Here is a 25,108-nt window from a genome sequence, read left to right as displayed (position 1 = left end):
CTGCAGTCCCACTCTTCCTACTATTATATGGAAGATGCAGAGCCAAGGCCATCCCTGAAAGCTTTGGAGTCAGCTAGTTTGGTATAAGCAGTATGGAACAACAAAAACACTTTGTTTTAAACAAAGTGGAAAGTGAAGACAGACATGTGAGGTTGTTGTCTGTCTTGTGTGCATATGCTATGTCACATGTAGATGCCTAAACTCTAAAACTCTAATTATAAGCACACACACACACACACACACACACACGCACATGTTGGAAAACCTTGGAGAAGAAACATACCTCCCAACTCATCTCCTATTTTACAATTTTCTGGGTCCTCATTGTCCCTGAAAGATTCTGAGGTCACTTTAGGTCCTGTGACTCTGTTGGAGAAGTTATTTGCTTAGCCTAATGCATTTAACTTGTCTAGTATGTCCTTAAAAACCTATTTCAAATGAATCTTCCCTTGCAAAGTTCCTGAAAAAGAGTCTACTTTGCTTCACTGGTGGTCTGATAGCAGTTAATGGTAGCTACCATTATCTAAATACTTTCAAGTATTATACTTGCTTAGGTTTATGCTTTATCTTTCCTAAAAAGTTATTAGTTAATATAGTACTCCCCTCATGTCCAATGAAAGTGTTCTGCTAGAAAGTGTTCATAGATGGAATTCAATGATTTGTAGTCAATTAATTAGTTTTATTTTTGTTAAAATTTTCTTAATCAAAGGTGCTCTAAGTTGTAAGATGCAATATCTTTTCTGATGTGTTAATCAAGCATACAAATGTATATTTTGCAACTAATAAAATATGAAAAAACATATTCTAAATGATTACTCATCACAGGATGCTTTAGCCAGCAAGGCATAGGAGGCTCAAATCAAAATGAGTCAAACACTAATAACTATAATTTGCAGATAACAATTTTTTGTCTGTAGGTTTGATTAACTCAATGATTCAGAATCATTAGTATCTTGGTCATTTAACATATTTCTTTTGGGCATTAGCTTTTGTCCCCATACTTTCAAAGATGTAGCTCTACTTTGCATCGATATCTCCAGGCAACAGTGGCTCACAATATCCTACAATGAGAGATGTGGATTTTTCATGTCTATTTATCAGTGAACAGTCTTTCTTACAACTTACCGTAGTTGACTAGTCTTCATGCTTCTTTGGCCAAAGTTAATCCGCATAAATTTTCCAAGTCAATCCTGGGTGGAAGAGATGAAACATCTTGTTGGATATATTGGTTTAAATTTCAAATCACTCCCGAGTATACACACGGACTTTGGACTCCCATCCAACAATGTGAGGTGCACTCTTACCCTGAGCTCTTGGGGAAGGGTCTAGGCCCTGCCCTATATGAAATGACAGACTATGGACACCCCCATGGAGGGCCTCACCCTCCCTGGGGAAATGAGGGGATAATAGAGGGGTTGGGAGGAGAGCACGGGAGGAGGGGAGGGAAAGGGAAAGGGCATGGAACTGACTTGTGAAGCAACCTTGTTTCTTATCTAAATTTAAACTGAAAAATAAATTAAAAATAAATAAATAAATAAAACAAACAAACAAAAAACCCCCAAAAAACCCAACTTGGCCTCTTAAAATTATGTGTCATGAAAACAACACAAAAGAGGAACGCTAAAACAACATGGTGTGTGACACTATTGCAGAAAATGGTGTTCCTGACCTTGTTGGGATGACGGGGCAAGTATGTATGGATTGAAAAAAAAAACAAATTTCAAATCAAATCACTGGGGTGGGGATAGGGTGTCTTTCTCAGAACATAGGCATTTGAGACAAATACTGAATTGCTACTAACCAGAAGAAACATCAATTTCTGAAGATAACCACCATTTATGCTCTATTTATACATTTCTGCTATATCTATACTTTTCTAGTCAGTTTTGTGCTAATGTAAAATGTTTGGTCTTTGTGCCTTTGCTATTCAATCTTTGTAATTAAAATGTTCTGATATTTAACTTGAAGTTTTTAAAAAATTTTTGTCTTCATGATTAGTGACCAAGACATTCATCATTTACTACTTTATTTTTAGAAACCTCTCAGATCACATTGAATTGATTAAAAATAGAAAAGATGGGTACTTCATAGCTAATGTTAACTATTTTTCCTAGTCTACTAAATCTTCTACTTTGTAGAGAAATGAATCTTTTAGCTTGATGATGGCAAGGAAAATTTCTATACAAGGTTGCTAGATTATAGGGTGAATCGTTGCTAGCACAGGCTGGCTAATAACAGTAATACAAGTCAGGGAAGAAGATGTGCCTAGTAGAGACTGTTTTAGTAGCCATTAAGACTCATTAATCTTGACATTAAATATATGTCAGAAGAATAAATGAATTAAACTCGCGCTAACAAATGCCAAACATAGTCTAAATGAAATGGCTAGTGTCAATGTCATGCTCTAAGGATTTAAATGGTTACATGTATATATGAATTAAATAGATGAGTTATTAGCATATTTTATCCTCACATAATGTAAGAGTTACATGCTATGAACATTTGTAGGTGCTCTGGGAATGTGAAATAGCAACTGATGAGGTCATAAAAAGACCCAAAGAAATTTTCCCAAGTTTGTATGTCTGGTTAATACTAGGCACTATTTTCTCTCTGTATATATCTCTACTCAAGTCCCATACAGGTTGCCTTTACATTCATGAACATCAGACAGCCTTCCAATGCTACAATGGAGTACCACTTGAAATAGAACATTTAACAAAATTAAAAAGCACAAATGTTTGAAAACATGGCACTGATGAGATTGAGAAACACTGAAACCTGAGCACTGAAAAGGGAACAGATTGTGTCACCTTGACCCATATATGCCTGCTGGTTATGGATACACCAAGGTGACCACAAAAGTGTCACAAAAAATAATTTGGGTGTAATGAATAAATATTTTGCAACTAAGTATGGAATCTTCAAATACAAAGGAATATGTTGGTATTGGTTAAAATCAGTAATGATTCCTCATTTTCCTCAGTAAATTGTAGAATTCTAACTCCCACATCACCAAGGGTCTGCATAATACCTCTCCAATCCAAATGTCTGTCTTGCTCTTGACCTTGCCTCTTGCATATGGTGCCTTAGCCACATGGACTTTTAATCTGCTTTGTGGATATGTCAGGTATTGCATACTTATATTTTTTTCAACTTTAACCTCCATAATAAAATTTTGGTCTTTGTTTTCTGTGAATCAACTGAAAAAAAATCTCATTCTAGGAGCGAACACCAGAGTGTTCTCTTTCTCTGTTGCTATGGTTTGTGTATGAAATGTGTTCAACAGGCTCTTGGGACTGCACATTTAATCTTCAGTCAGTGTGTTTTGAGAGGCTGTGAAGACTGCTGGAAGTGGGGCTTTGAAGGAAGAAGTGGATAATTGGACTGGGGGGTACTTAAGACCTCTTACATGTCCTCTACTCTGATTCAGTCTCTCTCTGTTTCATGACCCACACAGATGCATGTATGCATTCGTTTGTATGACATAGCCATAAACCACGATGCCTTTCTTACCATGATGTGCTATCTGCTCTCAAACCGTGATTCCAAAGAAGTCCTTTTCCCCTTAAGCTGTTTCTTTTTAGTAAGATTATTTCTATATTATCTAATACATTTTAATCGAAATAGAATTATTTTAAGCCCTTCCCGATACACTCCCACAAGCCCCCCATGTCCCGCCCTCTTTCAAATTGATAGACTATTTTTATCTGATTATTATTATAAACACATGAGTATTACAAATATTTGGCAATAAAATATGCTGAGTACATTTTTATTGGTGGTGTGTATATGGTTTCCAGGGCACTCTGCATTGGACAACAAATAAGGGAGCTTATCCCTGTGAGAGACTAATATTCCTTCCTCTACTTTATGCAGTGAGAATGCTGGTTTTCCTCAAATATAGAAAAAGAATCTTCATCAGTAACTGAATCTGTCAGCTCCTTGAGTTTGGACATCCAAGTCTTTAAAACTCCAAGAGACAAATACCTGCTTGTCAACCTAGTCAGAAAGACAAACAAATAACCAAACATAAACCAACCAGCTTTCCCTCAAATTACCTTATTTCAGAGATGACTCCTTATGCACCCCCAAGCCAAAACAGGGCCCTCCTGCTAATATCTCTCACAGCACTCTTTTATCTATCCCTAATTAATATCCAGGAATATATTATTTAAAGTATCTATCACTGTCAGTGGATTTCAAGCTCTGTGCAGGGAGGAACCATTCATTTTTTTTTATCACAAGTATGTGTTTGTCCTTTCCTTTGTGCCTGGCAGCTGCAGCCTCTGAAATAATATTACCTCCCCGATGGCACGAATGCATGAATGTTTTAAAGGATTAATTACTTTTTAACAACATAAAAACTTCTCACAATAGATAATTAATGCCTGAAAAAGCTCACTTAAGACAAACCTTTCATCAACTCTTTGCACAGCCTAGGTGGATAAACGGGTGACAATTATCTCCAAAATGTAGTATGACACAAATACTGTGGGCATCAGGCTACTGAGCTGACCGTTTATCATAGATAATGAATATCGCCCCTGCCAGTAGCTGAGGTTAAGATTTTCTGAGAGGATGTGATAGAATTCACTTGATTTCACATCCAAAAGTTTCATAGCATTGCATGCAATCTCAGTCATGGAACACATTGCTAGATGTTAAAGCAGACAATAACAGTGATGCATAATATACTATCACATTGTAGCCCTCTGGGAAACAATGATATTCCTACGTGTTGGGAGCAGCGCACAAAAGCACGCCAGAAAATATGGAAGATAACTATTTTTGTAATCACAGAAACTGTTCAAACTGCAAATTACTTCTTGATTTGTTATCTTCATCAATCAGGATAGTTTTCCCCCTTCAGTGACAATTCCAGGGGCTAGGGAGAGTACAGTGCAATGCTTATGCAGGTTTATGTCCTTATGAATATCTTTTGGATACACATATTTTCTCTCGAAAGCAGCTATTATGTAGGTGCTCCACTGTACGTTGAATGAATGGGAGGTCTGGTCCCTGGCCTCATGCACTTAGTATCTAGTGCCCTGTAGTGTGAGGTGATTATACATGATTACACATAATTACACATAATTATCTAATTGCAAATTGTGATGTGCACTAGAAAGTAAGGTAAAAGTGCTAAGAGGGCATTCAGTGAGGGTGAGATAGGGAAAAGCAAATACATTTCTGTTTGGAGCTCTACTTACAAGTATCACCAGAGCCAGGTTTAATTTAAAGCCACGGGGGAGTGTTGATTCTGAATAAGCACACTTAGAAATGGAAGAAGCAAAACAAAAACTCCTCACATATACTCCAGACAATTGTGGCTAGGCATATACAACTTGTTATAGTATTCCACATTATCTTGTTCTAAATTCCCTAAATGTATACAACACAATTAGAAGGAAGAACAAACCAGCCTGCTTACTTCAATAAAACTACCATGCATCACATTCTCATTTCTCTAGAAATATATTTGTCAAAAAATAATAATTAGTGTGCATTTTTTAGTATTTTGAGGGAGACAGGAGTGTTAGCATGTGGTCATGCCACTAGGATTGAAGATTTTGAGATAGTGTTAAGTGTTGCACACATTGAAATATTTTCCATTTGATCAATGTGTCTGGGCTTTATAGTGCCTATGTCATTTGCTTTGGGTATATCAGCCATAAAGACCATTGTTGGAAAGGAACACACATCATTTCTTAAAGCAAGAACGAGCTTCTATTAGTAAAATCCAGAACAATTTGAATGTCAAAATAATAATTAAAGTGAATTTTAGAGAGTAAATAAATATCCAGAAATACATCATCATAAAAATAAATAAATCAAGAGTATACAAGGAAATCTGTCTGTTATAGTAGGATGCCAATTAATACATGGGTAGGATACAGGTAGGAAACCATTGGTTACCATCTTACTAATAATTTAGGCAAAATAGTGGATACAGTCCATGAGAAGCAGAATACTAATACTGTGTCAAAGTATTTCCTACTAAGATTAAAAAAATAAGTAGCAGCAGAAATTTAGTAACACTTGTTTTGAATCAAATCATCAGCATTAACACAGTTATTTAAACCCCAAAATGGTATCCTTTGCTTTCTTACTCACTGAGGAAAATACAATTATGTACTAAACTGGAGACCAACTTAAAAATGTTCTGGATAACAGTAGAAAGATCAAGAAAACTAACCAATCACAATAAAAGATCCACGAAACCAAGTACATCATATTCTATTGGATTGGTGTAGACCAGAAAAATATTATTGTTTAATGAACATTTTTGCAATTTGAAAAAGATTTGAAGATTAAAACAATGAAAATAATGACTAAAGAAGAGTACCAAAATCGACCAAATCTTATATAAATGCAGATCTATTAGAATAAGTTCTGACCATTAAGTGGAAATTAGGTATTTGCTAATTTCTAAAGGATTATAACTGGCAATCCAGACTATTACACCGAGCAAAACTATCTGTAAAATTGAAGGTGAAATAAAAATTTCCCCTATAAAAACATATTAAAAGAATGTATGACCACTAAACTAAATCCACAAGGAATACTGGAAAGAATATTTGGGACCGAGGAGAAGGTTAAATAAATTCAAGAGTCATAACAAAAAGCAAATGATACCAGAATAACTGAAAGATGTGTGTGAAATCACCATATAAAAAGAAAAACCACAAGAGTAAGTACATATCTTTAATGATATTTCTGAATATGCATGGTTTTGATTCACCAGGAAAACGCCACAGACAAGTTCATTGAATTAGCAAACAAGATTCATATTTTCTTCTACTTTGAAGAGAAATACCAAGGTAAATGTTAACAACTTTTAGGCTTGATAAGCATCAAAACTGTGTTATAAGATAATGTGAGTAGAACCCTATCACAGCATCACTTTCAATATTCTAAATTCAATTATGCAAGATAAAAACTCCTGGGAAGCCTTGAATTTGAAACCGGGAAAATATACTTGATTCTTTAGTTACATCCAGCTGGTCTGGAGTTGTGGTGATATATTGTTTATGATCTAATAAGGCCATTGAAGATCAGAATGCAAAGACAGCCACACTAGTCAGCCATAGAGGACAGGCAGTGGTGGTACACATCTTTAATCCCAGAACCCAGGAAACAGAGGCAGATGGACCTATGTGAGTTCAAGGCTACCCGGGGCTACAGGAGAGTGAATCAGTCTAAAAGAGAAACAGAGCCACACCTTTAATTCCAGCACTAGAGAGGCATATAGGATAGGATCAGGGTCTGGTATTCTGGCAATTAGTCTCCAGCCACAGTGAGGGTAGGATCGCCCCAGCTGAGGCAGAGGTAGGAGCTAGCAGTTGGTTGTTTTACCTCTCTAATCTTAGCTTGAACCCCAATATCCGTCTCTGGGTGTATACTATTCGTGTTACATGGAATAGAAGACATGTTGATTTCTAAGTTTCTGATACTGTACCTCCCAAATAACAAATTAAAGGTGTGCTAACCAATTTTATTCAAAGTTGTGTGGTTTTGTTTCCTTGTGTTAACAAAAATATTTGGTTTTTGTGTCAGATATCTCTTATGGCCAACCTAATGGGCTTCTTCTACCCTCCAGCTAAGGGAACCCTGGTTTTGTACAAGTTAGAGCTTCCTTCACTGTAGTCAGTCAAAATAATTCTAAGTAAATAATGGAAATCTCTTGCCTTTTTTGTGATGGTCCCTTTAAAGCACAGGCTTAAATTTATCCTAGGATAATGGTAAGCATGCTAACACAGGGTGGTTTTGAGAAAGATTTTGTTTCAGATGAAAAGTTGGAAATTCATGAGAGGTTGCATTCTTTCCATATTTTCTATGATAATGTAGTTGTTTGGAGATAGAGCTGAGGTAGTTACCATTGATCATGAGCTTTTAAGTGTTATGTAGGAAAGTCAACACACTTGGGGTGGGACATAAAATAAAACTATTCTTCATTATCATATCTGACCATATGGGTCGTGAACTAAGAGCCTTTACTGTTCTCACAGAGGATCTGGATTCAGTTCCATGTACTCATACAATGGTTACAACTATCTGTGACTCCTATTTCAGGGGATTTAATGTCATCTTCTGTCTTCTGCATGGACCAGGCATACACATTGTGCGGGCAAGATATTCATGTAAACCTTAAAATTTAAATTAAATTAATAAAAATTCTTCATTATTTTATACTGCTGAACTAGATCTAATCTTGAATCTCCACTTCCAACAGTGAAATTACATGGTATAATCAAATACTTTTATTTTGTAGACAAAAATGATTACTGTAATTTTCATAGCCAATAGCATTACTAACTCATTAGTTGCTCTAAAACATTATAAGGATAACCTTGGATAGAGGAAATTTGAAATAATACATACACTGTCAAGAAAACATGTCTTCAACTTTTCTGATTGTTTAAAAAGTATATGCTAATTTTGACTCAAGAAAACATAGAAGAAAAAAATACTACAAAAATAATGATTAGCATTTTAAGTGTATTTATCTATTGCTGCACACACACACACACTCACACATTTGCTTGGTAATTTGTTCAGGGCAATAATTATTAGATCAAAGTATCTGTTAAAGAATATATTTTTCTGATCTGGACCCCCCCAAATGTGAGTGTCAGTGAGAAGGCCTGGACAACCTATGGGGCTCTGAGCTGTGGATCAGTGTCTATCCCTGGTATACAATCTGTCTTCATGTGCCTATAGCACAAAGAGAGATGCTCTCTCAGCCTGGACTCTTAGGGGAGTGCCTTGACCCTACCAAGAGTAAAATGATAGACTCTAGACATCCCCTATGTGGAAGGATTTGGCAATAGGGTGGGAGGGAGGGTGGAAGGGGAGTGCGGGAGGAGGGGAGGGAGAGGGAACTGGGATTGACATGTAAAACAAGCTATTTAAAATTAAAAAAAAAGAATAAAAAAAAGAATATATTTTTGTGGTTTACAAAGGCACATGGAATGAATTTTACATAGCACCAGCACAGCTTATTAGTTCTTGATTTGTCCTGCCTCAACTTGGGATGCCAGATTTCCTTAGTCCCTCTGAGGAGTAGATGGGGTGGTAAGGGGGGCAGGAGATGGGGAGGGGAGGGGAAGCTGGGGTTGCTATGTAAAATGAAAAATAAAATTTTAAAATAAAAAAGAGTCCCTGTTTCATTGAGTCAAAGTTCTTGGGAGATTTACTCAACATTTTTTATATAATAATTTTTTATTTAACTTTTTACACATGTTACTCTCAGTTCCCTCTCCCTCCCCTCCTTCACAAGCCCCCCATTTCTCCCAACCTCCCACCCCACTCCATCTCCCTTCTGCTCCCCAGGGAGGCTAAGGTCTTCCATGAGAGATTTTCAGAGTTCATCACATAATCCCACTCAGGGCCTAGGTCCTCCCCGATGTGTCCAGGCTGAGAGAGCATCCCTCCATGTGGAATTATTTCCTAAAGTCCACTTGTATGCCAGGAATAAATACTGATTTACTCTCCAAGGTCCTATAGATCTGGGCCTCAACTTCCAAGATTTGCTCAACATTTTAATCTGTACTAATGTGAAAAATTAGATTTTAATTCCTTTTTTTCCCTCTTCTTTGAAGACAATCATTGTTTTAACTTTTTTAAAGAGCTTAGTGGCTTTCATATCACCTTTGTTGTAAACGGATTTATCTATTGGCCTCTTATTCTTCTTTGGGCACATATCTATATTTTAATGATTACAACTCCAGTATTGGCCAATGTTATGATTTGAATGTTAAGCTTCCCCTGTAGGTTCATTTATTTTAACCATTGGTCCCAGTTTTTGGTGCTTTTTTGGGTGAAGTATGGAGCCTTTAGGAAGTGGAACGTTCTGTAGGACTTAAAGGGTTGGGCTTTAAGGGTTTATGGCTTTGTCTTACTTCCTGTTCTCTTTATTTACTTCCTATGTCATGTCTTCCTTGCCATGATAGACACTATCCCTGCAGAATCATAAACCAAAACAAAATGCTTTTGCTTTTGGTCATGGTATAGTCTAGTCTGGTCACAACATATGTAATACACAAAGGTTAATAATTTTATTAATTTAATCCTTATTTGCAATACTTGCACATTTATCTCATTTTATTTTGTGGAACGTCACAAATAGATGAATGACTATATTACTAGTTAACTTGGTTTTATACTATACCTTAAAAACATGGCATTCTTATTTCTTTGATTCCAAGGTTCTGAAGGATTGCAATGTCAAGAAAAAACAACTTTTGTTCTAGTTTGCTAGAAATTGTTGAGTTTTAACTAATTCATTAAAAATGTCTTTATATAGAAAAGGTTATTTTCTTAGAACAAACATATTTTTGAAATAAATTTAAAGATATTTTATTTTATTTTTTTTACTTTTAATTATATGCTTATAAGTGTCTCTGTGTGAGTATATAGTTATGACTGTAGACTACTACAGAGGCCAGAGATGTCTAGAGCTGGACATACAGATGGTTCCAAGTCACCTAAATTGGGTAAGGAAAAAGATTTTCTGGTCTCTGTAAGTTCAGGATGCACTCTGAATCCACATGCGCAAGAGCTTTTATATAGCACAAATGTTTCCAAAAATAAAATACCCAGAGCATAGTGTCTTTGTAACATCTTATCATTCTTTTACTTTGGCTTATAGAAGATGAAAAACTGAAAGAAATCAATAACTACCAATTGTAAAATATGCTCTTATTGTTTGACAGATTCAGGCAGATACCTTCATATGGAAAGAGCTAGAAACCTTTAAAAGCATTTTTTATTTAGTGAAGATTTTATATATATAAAATAATATATATAAACTTATATACATAGTAATTTTATACATATATATAAATAATATATAGTATTATTTATAGTAATGCATGATAAATAATGTATTATATATGCAATGGTATATCTATACTGATCATATATAATTATATAATATATCATATATCATGCATCATATATAATTATGTATTACTGTGCAATATATATTACATTTTGTACTAGGTGGTTTTATGTGTCAACTTGACACAAGCTAGAGTCATCAGAGGAAGGAGGCTCAGCTGAGGAAATGCCTCCATGAGACCCAGCGTAAAGCATGTTCTCATTTAGTGATCAACGCAGGAGGGCCCAATCCATGGTGGGTGGGGTCATCCCTGGGCTGCTGGTCCCTGGAGTTGTAAGAAGATGGGCTGAGCAAGCCATGGGAAGCAAACCAGTAGGCAGCACTCCTCCATGGCCTTTGTCTGCATCAGCTCCTATCTCCTGAATCTTGCTCTGTTTGAGTTCTTGTCCTGACCTCCTTCAGTGATGAAAAGCAATGCTGGAGTGTAAGTTAAGTAAACCCTTTGTTTCCACCCCAACTCTTATTTTGGTCATAGCATTTTGTCACAGCAATAGATATCCTAACTAGAACACATTTATAACATATAACAGAATGATATACAATATGATATGTAAATTATAGATAATTTATTATATATCACACATAATACACAAATCCTACATGTGATTATATATAAAAAACATTATATATAATTATATTGTTATGCATAAAATACATTATATAATACAACATATATGCACAATATATAATATGAAATAAGTACACAATATACACAACACATCATATGTGATTTCAAATATATACATACACATATGTAAATATATATAAGATCTTCACTAAAGAAAAATTTCTTTAAAAGGTTCTTGTGCTCTTTATGTATGAAGGTATCTTCCTGATCTGTCAAACAATAAGAGCATCTTTCACATAGAATAAATATAAATACTATATATACAAAATTTAAAAATGGAAATGCGATAAAAGGAACATAACAACTCTGAGGTAACTGGCACAGTGGGCATTTGTTCCATATCGTTTCTTTTTTCTAATACATATGCATAATTTTTACATATAGAAAAACTGTCTTCTTTGCTTGATATGTGCCATAAACAGCCTTCTATATCATAATACATTTCATTATAATTTCACAGCCATGTCTTCTTAATATTATACTCTATGAATATACTATACTTCATATGATCATCTACCTATAATGGGATATTTTTGCTTTTACAAATTCCTATATTGCAAAAACCTGTTAAAACCCATTCTTAGTATCGAGATTTTTGAAATATCTATGCAGCATAAAATTTCGAGTGAAGAGCAGTTCTGAGGTGTGCGTAATTTTTAACCTTTGTACAGAATGCCAACAATCTTCCCTTTCTACTCCTGGGGAATACATCTCCTTATTTTTTATCTCTATTATCTCTATTACCTTTTCAGAAAGTGCCAGATGACCAGTTCTCTACTTCTTCACACATAATAATTGTTTTCTTTATGAGTCTCTAGATGCTTGTCAATAATCCCACACTTTCCAATTCCAAGAGTTGTGATGGGAGTTGGAACCATCACGTATGGGACTTAAGAATGTTGTATTTCCAAGAGTCTCTAAATGGTTTCCTGCTTATGACACAGATATAGAATAGGATACATACATGAAAACACATTTATTTATTTTTATCTTTTAATGTTTTATTAATTTAAATATTCAAGGTAAGAAATTTTATCTGTGACAATATAATTTCATTTTACAGTAAAATAAAGCAAATCAATTTTGAATGAATTGCCATTAAACTGGGAACTTCATCATGCCTAGCAAATAACTTAGATTCTAGATTGCAAAATATGTGTTTATTTTGAGGTGAACTTTCTTTTAAAACATACAAATATTTTTTTCTTAAAAAAAGTGAGAGAATACCAGGGAACTTGAAGAATGAAATAATGGAGTCCCACTTTGCACACACAAATTTGAACATGTATACGGTTATGATATGAAACCTACCCTGGAGCCAGGCAATTGTGGCTTATGCCTTTAATCCCAGCACTGGGGAGGCAGAGCTAGATGGATCTCTTGAGTTCAAGACCAGCCTGGTGTACAGAGTGAGTTCCAGGACAGACTCCAAAGCCATAGAGAAACCCTGTCTCGAAAGACCAAAACAAACAAACAAGAAAAAAATCCTACCCTGGCCTGTTATAATAAAACTGTATGACTGTGTCTACAACTAGGATGTTACAACATCCCCAGTGCAGTCGAGTATTGTGACTGTAGTATAGCTTAATAATAAAGCATTCAATATGGCCATGGTCCTGGGTTTGAATCTCAGCATCACACACACACACACACACACACACACACACACACACACACAAACACACAAATACAATCAATCTCAGGGAGGAGACTATTGTAAAACTAGTAAAAACGACATTTATTTTCTGTATAGAAGAAAGATATTATGGAATAATGACACAGCCTATTAATATAAATTAATTTTGACATCCCAAATGTGATAGAACATTTAAATCTAGCCTACGATATAAGATGAAAATGACAGAAGCTATTACAGAATTTAAGTAGAGGTAAGGAGTTGTTAATTATTAAATCTTTATACATTCCCCCATGTTTTATAGTTATAAGTTGGCATTGTTTCTAAGATAAAATTGTTATTCTTTACTATGAAATGATTGAAAACATTTCTATTATAAAACCTAAGCATTAGTTTTGTGAATATCTGAGAAATTATAAGATGTATTAAATACTTTTCAAAAATGAAAGAAAAGATAACAGAATCTTATTGTAGGACTTCAAGACACAAAGAAATCTTGACTACCTAATCTACACAAAGGAAATGGAGAGCACAGATTCCAATATGTTTGTACAAAGGATAACAGAAACCTGATTAGTTTGTGTTATAGAATTTTATGCTGATTTATTACGCAAAAGCATAGTAATTGGGCTGTACTCAGAAGCATGTTTTACCACTACAAAAAGAAAATGAAAATAATAAAAAAGGCCTAATAACATCTACTAAAACCATTTGACTCTTGGTCTCAGGAAAAAGCTTTTAAAAGGTTAATGTCACATTTACTGCAAACAGATTACTGCAGGGGAAAAATATTGGATTTTTTAGGTCCACTATTCATACATTAACCATCTAGTGATAAAAACCACAAACTAGATCATTCAAAGAAATTGGCAATTTTCTTAACTGCCCTTTAATAGTGGAAGATGGATCTGCTCACTGCTTTGCAATGAAGTAAGTTCACTCTTGTTTACCCACAAATATGACCAGCATCTTAAAAAGCCCCACTGTTAATGATTACATATGAAGGCATTTTTATCAGCTGTCTCCCAGTAACGTTGGGAACTAAAGAGATTTATCAACAAACCACTTATTCTCTTTATCACATTACACAATCTGTTACATGTTCTTTTTCATCAAAGAAAAAAAATGATGCTTTTGCTTCTTAGTCCCAAAGTGATTTTTGAGTATCTGCATTTGAATATTTCTTTTTCTATTTATTAAGATGAGGGAAAAAAACCTTTCATAAGACAAAGTCATCCTTAAACGGATGTTTAAGGTGCACTAACTCAACTTACCTCTGCTACAATACAACACAATGGGTCTAAGGAATGGAAATTAGATGCTTACCTAGATGCTCAATTTTGAAGCAATGTGTTTTAAATCTGAGGACACTGGCTTTTACTTGACAGTGGATATTGTTTTGTAGTTCACTACAGTTCTGTAACTCTATTGTCCCTTCACTACTACACAGCTTATTCAAACAGCAGGGAACTGTGTGGCCTGGTGGTACACCTTAACTCTGTGATTCACACTCAGCAATATGCCCATTGCTTCTCTGCTTGGGCCCTGCAGGCAGGCAATTTCTTAACTTCCTCTCCTGGGCAATGTCTGTACACACCATCCATAATCCATATATGTGCATTTCTAGAAAACAGATATTTTACCTGGTACTTTAAAAATGATTATTTTTTATTTTCAACACGTTTGTAAGTGAAACTCAATCATAAAATTTAAATGTGGCCAAAAAGTGAAATCTAAAAAAATGATGAATGGCCCCAGGTAATCTCCAGAAAGTCAGTAAGACCTATATTTAACAGACATAAAATGTTCTATTATAAAGGGCTGAGTAAATTAAAATCAAACCTGCTTTGAGAAAGTATGCCTATGCCTGTGATTACGATGCATAGGTAATATAATGGGAAGCAAATATCAAATTCAGCTGACTAACAGGCCTCCCTTTCCTTTCTCCACAAATAAACCAGGAAGAGAATTTCCTGAAAATGTTTCCCCTAAGCTTGACAGTAATATTGAGCATGCGACAGGTTAGCTTGTGATGCACAGTTTGGCTTGCAGACTCTGTGTGACTTCCCACTGCTAGACACTGGCCCTTTTTCCTAACTCAGATGTGTTCTCTTTATCGCAATTTTTGAGATCTGCGATCAGCTCAGAATTAAATTTGTTAAAGAGACATGCATTTTGGAATGATGACCATTTTGGGGTGTGATTCTTATTTCCTCCATCTGAGTTCACTGGAGTAAATCTTACAGATAGGAACAGTGACTTAGGCCCTCCTTGCCTCCTGGACCTTGCCTTTCGAGAAGGGAGACATTGGTGTCCCTGTCCTGAGTTTATGTGGACAACAATCATGTCCAGATGAAATTGGGAAATGCACATACTTTTGATTACATAATGAGACTTCTCTTTCTAGAAACATAAATTCAGAGAGAGATGTGGTGATAGATTTTTCTACATAACTAAAAAAAAACCCCAACTATGTTTTGCAATATGTGCAGTAAAAGGCTCATTGCAGCAAAACAAAATTGATTTCAGGAGAACTTGAATATGTCATCTGTTCTCTGCTTAATTTGTAAAACACCATCCAATATTTAAACACTTTCCCTAGAGATGAAATACACCCTTATACGGGAAGAGTTGGATACCTCCTTGAGTCTGACTTTTGCTCCAGTCAAATTAACAAGAAGACAGCACAGTCTGTTCCTGTCCTCTTTACTACATTCTCAACTTCCACTCATGATGTCTTACTAAAACACTCCTCCCATGTCCCCAACCTCTGTCCCCAAACTCCTGACCTTCTTCCCTAATTTATACACACATATATACATACATAAGCATATAGGTACAACCTGCTGAGCTCATTCGGTGCTGTGTGTAAATGATTTCAGGGCTGGCTACTTGGTCCTGGGCAGCTAACTAAGGAGCTCCTCCAAGGAGGAGACTGCTTCTTCCACTATGGGCAACCCTTTCTTACCTTTATCTAGGAGGGCGGCCCCATGAGTTTTCTACTTTCCACCTTAGCGTCTCTATTGATGTTGTCCTTGTTCATTTCCTGTTTAGGTAGTCATGTTAAGGTTTCATGGATGAAGCTACCTTCTCATTTCTAGGAGATAGCAACAGTTATCTAATTGGATTTAAGGTCCACTCAGCAAGGGCTAAATCCTATCTGGTCCTGGAAACCTAGCCATTTATCTGGGGCTGGTGAGGTCACTGACTATTTTTTCAATGAAGTACTTCTGACTTGCCCATGATTAGCATTTCTATTCCTAACTATTTTGCTTGGTTTGTGTTTCCTTCAGGCAAATGACTGGTTTGTTAGCCTTCCAATGCCTTAATTTCTTCACACTTCTCTCTTCATTTGCTTCCTGTTGTTGTTTTTTTTGTACTTTCCAATCCTGTTAAACTTTGCAGTTGGTATCTTAATATTAACCTCAATTACATAAACATTAATTCGTTGTCATAAAAAAGCAAAAGTTAAATTGTGGAACTAACTTAGTACCAATGGACCTTTGTGGAGTCATCTTCTTTCCCTTTGATGAGTGCAAGATTAGTATGCAATACAATAACAATGAACTAGGAATGAGGTGGTGCTTGTTGACATCCATGAAACTTTTTCCACCTCCGGAAGACAACAATTAAAACGAGGCCTGAGCTTTCTTCTAGACACAAACAAAGGGACATGATTGAGACATTGTCCTAAGTAACAAAGGAACCAAACTCAGGATACAGACAATGATCAGTATAGTAAGGCAGGCAGAGAGACAAGACCTTGCATGCTGGAAGCACTGGGCTGCCTGCCTGTCTTATGCTTCCTTATTGCTTAAATCACTTTAAAGTGATCTTCTATTGTGATTTTTAGCCAAGAGATCCAAAAAGATGTGATTTCCTTCCCATTATTCATGGTTAGAACAGTAAAAGTGTTCATATTGTTGAAAGTGATCTGTAATGGAACCATTGTACTTCTCTGTGGTCAGTAATTAAATGTTACTCAAGGAAACAGAAGGGAGAATATTATTTATTATTGGTCTCTGTCTCTAAATACCTTGGATATTGAACTTATATAGATGTTAGTGTCTGGCAATAGACCAGGCAGAAGTCATGTTTTGATAGAGATAAGTAAGTCCTACGTACAACTTTCATGAAGGAAAATTGTGGGACGATAATGAGCAATAAATACATCCGTGAGTATGACAGTTGCTTTGCAAATGATGAACAAGCCTCGGATCCCGAACAGCTACCCCCAAGGCAACATGGTACCAAAGCAATTTGGAGGACACACTGTTATGACATGAATTTTTTAGCATACTAAAAGTCTGGATTTTTGTTAAATCTAGCTATTTCTCTTGAATACTTCTTCATTTTCTTCTTCATTCTCCTCTTCTTTTAAATTTTAAGCCAAGAGTACCCAAGACAAATTCTTTAAATAAAATTTCCTCTTGGCCATTTAAGAACCAAAGGGACCCCAGCCAGCCCAGGCCTAGCAAAAATGGCTCTGGTAGCCGTTCCTTCTGCCTTGCTAATGCTCAGGATATTACATTCCTTAAGCTAGCCACCCAGATCTACTTTCTTATTTGTTCAATCCTTCATCCTGAGGCTTACTAAAAAGTCCCAGCAATCAAAGTATTGAAGTCCAGCAATGAAAAGTCCCCTTTGGCTTTCCTAATAAAAATGCCCAATTAAAATGAAACACCTTATCCTAATATGGAGTTTCTCCTTTTATCTTTATATACTGCCATTTTCCTAATGATCTGTCTACTCTTTGATTCGGAGGCATTTCCTTGTTCATCTGTGATACATATCCCTCCTCCCTGGTTCATTCCCCTTATCTCTCACTCCCTATCTCCTGTCTTTGGCTCTTATTCCCTAGAATCTGTTCCTCTTGGTCAAATAAATCTCCTTTGTGCTGAGAACTAGGTCTTAGTGTATCCTGAGCCTTTTAGGGACTAGTATAGCCTTTAAATGTATAGTTCGATAGTTTGTTTTCTGTTATTTTTTCTTCATATCATATTAAACATATAAAGGCTGAAAAGAAGACTAAATATTAACTTTCATAAATATTTCATCAGTATGGTATACTTTCCTTCCCATTGCTTGATGCCAAACAAATAGCTTCCAAGTAAAATGCCAATTAATTCAGAATCAGCATTAGACTGTCACTTTGGATATAACTATGCAATGCACCTTCTGAGATATTAAGTACACAAACACATATTTAAAGTTATCTTAACTTAATTGATCTGTAATTTAATCTCAAATGCTAGAATTTCAATTTCAGACTCCCACGGAATTTTATAATTCATGTCAAACTTATTTGTCTTCCTATGTATTATGGTATAAACCAAATATACATTATGAACTGTGCTGTAAAAGACCCCTGTGGGCAGAAGGCTAATGTCCTGATTCTCATAGAAAGTCTCCATCCCATTAGTCACTCATTGCCATTTGTTTTATTTTGCAACAGATAAAAGTCAGGGTTGTTAATTCATTTTTCTTTTGTCTCAGGTACCAGGTAATCATAATATTAACAATTTATATATTTTGGTACACCTTATTTAATTTACATGGACAGTTAGACATATCAGCATGTTGGAAGGCCTTCTTTTCATAATTTTGTCTATGGGCGCACAGTTGCATAAATCGTCTGCACTAGAGGTAGCCATGGGTGAAATGGCCTTTCTTATTAAATGTCACAAGATTTAATGTCACAGTATAATTGGGATGGAAGGATAATTGCACCAGGCTCAACATGCCTTTTTCTGCTAACACATTATTAATCCACAGGAGTGTTAAAATATGTTCAATAAAGACACCATTCACATGGAAATCGTTGGCACTTGCTAAAAATTACACTATTTCATTGCTCAGCCACGAGAATTTCACAGCAAGTGTGATTTTGAAATGAAAATATAGTAGAAGTCCATACCGAAAAAACTACACATTTGTTCTCAAACTGTGTTTTTAAAGAATTGAAAGTGTTCTTATGCCTGAGGCACTAGTGCATTCTGGTGTTGTATCAGTAATGTCACAGTTCATGAAAGTAATGCCAATTCTGATTTTGTCTCAGTTTTGCTATTATTTTTCTCCTCTACACACAAACACACACACCACACACACACACACACACACACACACACACACACGAGAGAGAGAGAGAGAGAGAGAGAGAGAGAGAGAGAGAGAGAGAGAGAGAGAGAGAGAGAACCACACACACAAATATACACACGGAGATAGACACAAACTTACAAACTTACTGGGCATGCATGATATGTTTACTAGCAGTAAGGGAAATAAATGACAAAACAATATAAGATAATCTTAAATCATTTTAGAGTCTGATTTAGTGCTATCATTGTTTCTAACTCTTCAATAATTAACTAGTTAATATCTAATTAGCTTCATTAATGTGCCCATTGCCAATCATCTAATAATCCGTACCCATACATTTTATGAAATCACAACCTCTTGGACCCACTGCAGGGCTACTTCTCCATGTACATGCCTTAGACTACATGAGAATGTGGTTCACATTACAAGGAGATGGTGGAACAAGATTCTACACTTTTAAGACTCAAATGCATAGTTTGCAATATCTTTCTAGCAATATTTGCCTGCAAGGAGTTCTACCAACTGTGTAATTGCCACTTCCATGATTCCAATTGGTTTTCCTTACAGTATGATTCAGTTCTTCAAATACTTGAAGTTTCCCTCAGTCCCTTTTAAAGGATAAACCAGATCACAACAGTGTTTTTAATCTTTCTTAATGAGTTATTTAGAAAACTCCCAACAGTTCTGATTTTGTTACATCTCTCCCAAGACTTAGTGATATACTTGATCTATTTGGTGGAAAAGTAAACTAAAGTAGAAGAGATATCCCTTCAACCATCTGTTTATTTAGAAAAAAACTGTGTTTAATGGGATGCTACTTTCTTGGACAGTTTTCATAGCTTTTTAAGAACAAAATTTGGAATGGAGTACTTGAGGAAATTCTAATGAAGGTTTTTATATGAATAGTATGTTTCAAGGGTTTTAAGGTGTTAGATGCCTATGCAAATTTTATAGTTTGTTTGAATTTAATTTACTTACAACAATAGCAATTTTCAAATCAGCTAGGCACCTTGCCTATAGATTTCTTTCAATTAAGAATATTTGAACTCTTGGGGGAGGGTCTAGGCCCTGCCCTGTATGAAATGACAGACTATGGACACCCCCATGGAGGACCTCACCCTCCCTGGGGAAATGAGGGGATAATGGGGGGGATTGGGAGGAGGACACGGGAGTAGGGGAGGGAAAGGGAGAGGGACCTGGAACTGACTTGTGAAGCAACCTTGTTTCTTATCTAAATTTAAACTGAAACATAAATTAAAAAAAAGAATATTTGGTCAGTCCAGAAGTTGGCATGATTGAAAAACTTCCAGCAAACAATCTGCCCTGATGTCTATCTGTAACTTCATGAATGACAACTCAACATACCCAACTGTGGAGAAACACTAAAAGAGGCAAAGACATAGGGGAGGAAGTTTGTGCTATCTAATCATAGAAAATGCTAGGATTGGGGGAAAGTCCCCAGGGTATATTTGGTGGCTGGGATCCACTTGCAGCCACAAAATTTATCTATTGCTTTTCTCATGGCTTAACAAGCATATGGGGAGGATCACAGACCTCTAATTTGGTTTTATCTCTATATTCTAACATCTTTGAGTTTTAAGTTGTAAAGTACAAAAATTGAGGATATTATATTTAACTATGCATTTGAGGTTTATATATTGTACATTGTCTAGAGTTATTGCAGTGTGGTGAGTCAAATAACATAGTTTTTCCTATTTCTTTCAGCAATAGTAGAGTCTACTTCTACTTACCTTGAGTCTTGGCCTCCTCTAACACTTGCCTTAATTAAAAGAATATGGCAATAATATTCAATCATTCAATGTCATTGGACCTGAAAAGATCTGCAACTGTTATGCTGGGAATGCTCTATTTTGATTCCAGCCATCACTCCATGAGAGATACCACATTCAAAACATTCAGAAGGCTCTGGTGTTGACAGCATTATCCTAGTGTCCAGGAAACAGCCAATACCACTCCAGTTATGTGAGGGAATGTATTGAATACACATAACCAGCCAAACCTCAAGAGAACTGAAGTCCTAAACAACACTACATGGAAAGGTAGAGCCACTTAGCAACACATATACCATCAATTCATAGACACATCAGAAATGTCAGTAGTTTCATTTCCTGAAGCTCATGAGTTTGGGTTATTCATTAAAAAGCAGTAAGTCACAAAGAGCAATTGCTCTTTCCCTTCTTGATAGGGGAAATGAAAGTACATTGTTGCTCCTTTTTCTCCTTCTAAGCTTTCAGGTCCGTATGTCCTGTATCCTCACTAAGTGCCAAAGTATCAGTAATTAAGCTCTGAATACTGTGAAATTTTCTGTTTCTAGTGGAGGGCAATTCCTTGTCATGTTCAGTGTGTACTAACTATGCATTTTCAACATGGAGAAAATGATTATCATGATTTAAAATAGTTTAACATGCAGCATGAAAACGTTTGCTTCAAGAATTTTTCTCATAGACATAGCAATTATTTCTTTTTTGGACACTTTAGTCTTAGAAATTTTTCTGATTTTGTGGATTGATTGAGAGAATACAATGAAGAATAGAAAATTCCAGTTAATCAACATTGTAGTAGTTTTGTTTTGTGTGATTTCAATTTTTGGAGGGCAATCAATTTTAATTTTAATTATAGTAAAATCTCCCAGTGAAGACTATGTAAATTTCAAGGGAAAGGGGGTATGATTCTGAGAGTCAGAACACCAAACATATATAAAGAAATGGCTTTGTTGAATAAACCTGAATAAGGATCCAAGCCCACTGTTCTGATTACTTGTCATTATTCTGGTATTGACATTTAAACGGACAGACTTCGAAGACTGCAGGTAAAAGAAAGAGGCTGTCTAAAAGGGATCCTCTCATATTTACAATACTGCAGTAATGTTAAACCTACAAGGATCATCAGTGTTCTTTATTTTATGCAGTCCTCTTAAGATTCCCTTCATAGTGGTCAGGATTGTAAGGTTTTCCTTCTTGTCTCTGAGGAAACAGAGGCTCAAAAACGTCTGGCTTTCCTAATATTACTCTTTTCACTAGAAGACAATCTAAGGCATGGTTAATAGGAAAGACCTAGCATTTTGTGTCTTCTGCGTTCTGGGTTTCTGAACTTCGTGGTGGGGGGGTGTCATCCTTAATGTGTGTCTAAGTTGAGAATACATAAAGGATAAATAGATGAGCAGAGGTGAGGAAAGACCCCCCCTAAAAGAAAGACAAGGAAGTGAATATCTGTTCAATGCTAACAAATAACTGGAATTGTTATCCTAAAAGGAGGTATGCTTCATTAAACATCTCTTCATTAAAATCTGGATGCCATATATACTGAAAACTACATTTGTGTGTAACTCTTGTTTCTGGTCATGAGGACCAAGGAAGGTCTCTAAACAGAATATGTAAAATAATGTTAGTTTATTTATTATGCCAGTCAGTGAGTAATTCTGTGGATTTATTCATAAGTACAGTGAACCACAAATAGAATAACTCTTGCTAAAGGAATATTCAAGGGTTGCTGTCTATCTTATTGGCAATGATTTATAGAAGCTGTTTTTTTTCCAACAGAATCATCAAGAGAGCCTTCCCTGGTAACAGTAATAGTTTGTTTTGATAGAATCTCAAGATGTATCAAGGTGGTCTATAATTCATGATTCTCCTGTTTCAGTCTCCTAAATGGTAGGGTATATGCATACATCAACATACTGTGAAAATTTTTCCACCTCAGAATTTTTGTAAAGGCAATTGAAAGATTATGATTAATAAGCAATTGTTAAAAAACATCTCTAGGTATGCCTGGTTGATTGACATGTTTTCTTACTGAAACTAGTTTGAATATCAGGATCCATATTATTCACTGGCCGACCTACTTTTCCTCACTGTGTCCTTATAATAAAATTGTTTCCTTTGCTGAAAGCTTTTAAAATATACTTGTGTTTTATTTCCAAATCTGCAGTTGATTAAAAATAGAAATGTAGGCCTATGTATATACCAGCCTTATTCCGTCCATACATTGCCCACCATCAGTTGAATCCTCTGGAACTCTCCATCTGTTGACACTGTAGCTTTCTTTCTCTCAACATACTCTCTTTACTTGGAGCTCATTTAGTTCTGGAAAGTGTAGCTAAAGCTCTCAGTACACTGCTATTGCTCCAATCTGCCTCCCATCTTTTACTTAGCTCCTTCACACTCTCCTGAAAATGGGAATGGTTTTCACAGTCCCTGATTGTTTTCATAAAAAGTAACTTTCAGACCAGTAGGAAACGAACTATAAAGAGAAGTAACAGTCTGTTTTGATGGCAGGTGTTTTTCACCAATGTTTTTAGACTTTGGTTCAAGAATGTGGTTCCTGAATGTGTACAGAAGTTTTAGTCATGATTGAAACTTGTAATTTCTATTTTGGATTTATGATAAAAAGACATTTCTCCTTTTGATGTGTGATAAAAATAATTTGAAAGTTACCGATTTAATATACAATGCCAGGGGTTTTCTGAAGCGTGCTACAGAGTTAACCTTCAATATTTCATGCTCACTCTCCTCTAAGTCTGTGTTGGAATTAAGAGCTGAGCAAACATAAAGGGTTTGGAAGAGAATATGCATCTGCTATTAACCTACTTAGGTTAACCTACTTCTTTTGAGCAATAGCTTGGCACAGGAGCTGAACTTATTCGTTTGAAATATATATATGGTTTCTTTCCTGGTTTGTTTCATGTTCCTATTATGAAATAGGGACCAAACATAATACCTAGTAGTGTAAAGCAAATTGTGTAGCTTTATGTCCAGCATGTAGGACTCGCTCACAATCTTTTATCCCTTCCAACTGACTTGGGCAACTCTAATTCTCCAGCTCTATGAGCCACAGCTCATATAGCTTATCTTATAGGCTCAGTTCACTACATACCTGACACTGTCCATAAAGTCATTCTATAGTCATTACATTTCTGATTGTGCTGGGGTCCCCATTCCAACTGATGCTTTACATTCACTAATGGTCTTTCCTAGCCTATTCATGAACTTCAATCCTATCAACTGATCCCCACATGCCAATTTGAAAAAGGCAGCTCTTCCTTCTTCCTTGATATTCCAAGTTGAAAACAAGATTATTACAAGTTCATTCCTTGTCAACTTGATGCACAACATAAAGCCTAATCCATAACCTTTCTTAGTCTCCAAGACCTCTTTTGAACGTCACATAATTTGAAGGTGAATTATGAGGGCATAGCCTTCAGAAACAGAACCATGTGGAAGAATCTTACACATAATCAAGTTTGGTTGCCAATTTGAGATTCAGCCTTGGCCCCTGTGGACCACAGTACCTGTATGTCAACCATGGGGACATACTTTGCAAAAGACTTTGCCTCAATAATGCTAGTCTTTCATTAATCATAGCTGATTTTTGGTTTCTGCTAACTAACTAGCATTCATATCCTAGAAAAACATAATCTTTCACTTCCACAGATGCTTAACTGAAAATATCTCACAGACAGTTCAATAGAGCCTCCTCTTCTTGCATGAATGCCCCATGGAGAATATTTGCTGGGTTCTTTAACTTTGGAATTTTCGTTGGTTTGATTATAATTGTGCCATGATTATTAAGAAAACAGTAATTTATGTTTTATTTTATTGGAAACTATAATTAAGAGACTTCGAATTTTAAAAAAGAAGTACTGAACTTTTTTTTAAAGATGGTGGAACTTTAAAGTTGAACTGTGTTTTTTATGTGATGTTCAAAAGAGATCTTGAGAACTAGGAAAGGCTAAAGTTTAAGTGTTACATTGTGCATCAAGTTGACAAGGGGTGAACTTGTGAAAGCTAATCATGTTTTTAACTTGACATATTAAGGAAGAAGG

The 25,108-nt window shown here is 35.7% G+C and overlaps 1 protein-coding gene across 4 annotated transcripts in view; it reads right to left on the bottom strand.

Annotated features, from left to right (window-relative positions):
• The window catches only part of B3galt1 (beta-1,3-galactosyltransferase 1), a 560,539-nt gene that overhangs the window by 256,573 nt on the left and 278,858 nt on the right, over window positions 1–25,108 (bottom strand). For all 4 annotated transcript variants that reach the window (XR_005877172.1, XM_040745498.1, XM_040745497.1 and 1 more), the window contains exon 3: window positions 1,126–1,190. The gene's annotated coding sequence lies outside the window, so the exon portion shown is untranslated. The remainder of the gene's footprint in view (window positions 1–1,125; window positions 1,191–25,108) is intronic.

Source organism: Mesocricetus auratus, unplaced genomic scaffold (genome assembly GCF_017639785.1).
Source record: "Mesocricetus auratus isolate SY011 unplaced genomic scaffold, BCM_Maur_2.0 Super-Scaffold_100004, whole genome shotgun sequence".
NCBI classification, from domain to species: Eukaryota; Metazoa; Chordata; class Mammalia; order Rodentia; family Cricetidae; genus Mesocricetus; species Mesocricetus auratus.
This window is presented reverse-complemented; position numbering and strand designations above follow the sequence as displayed.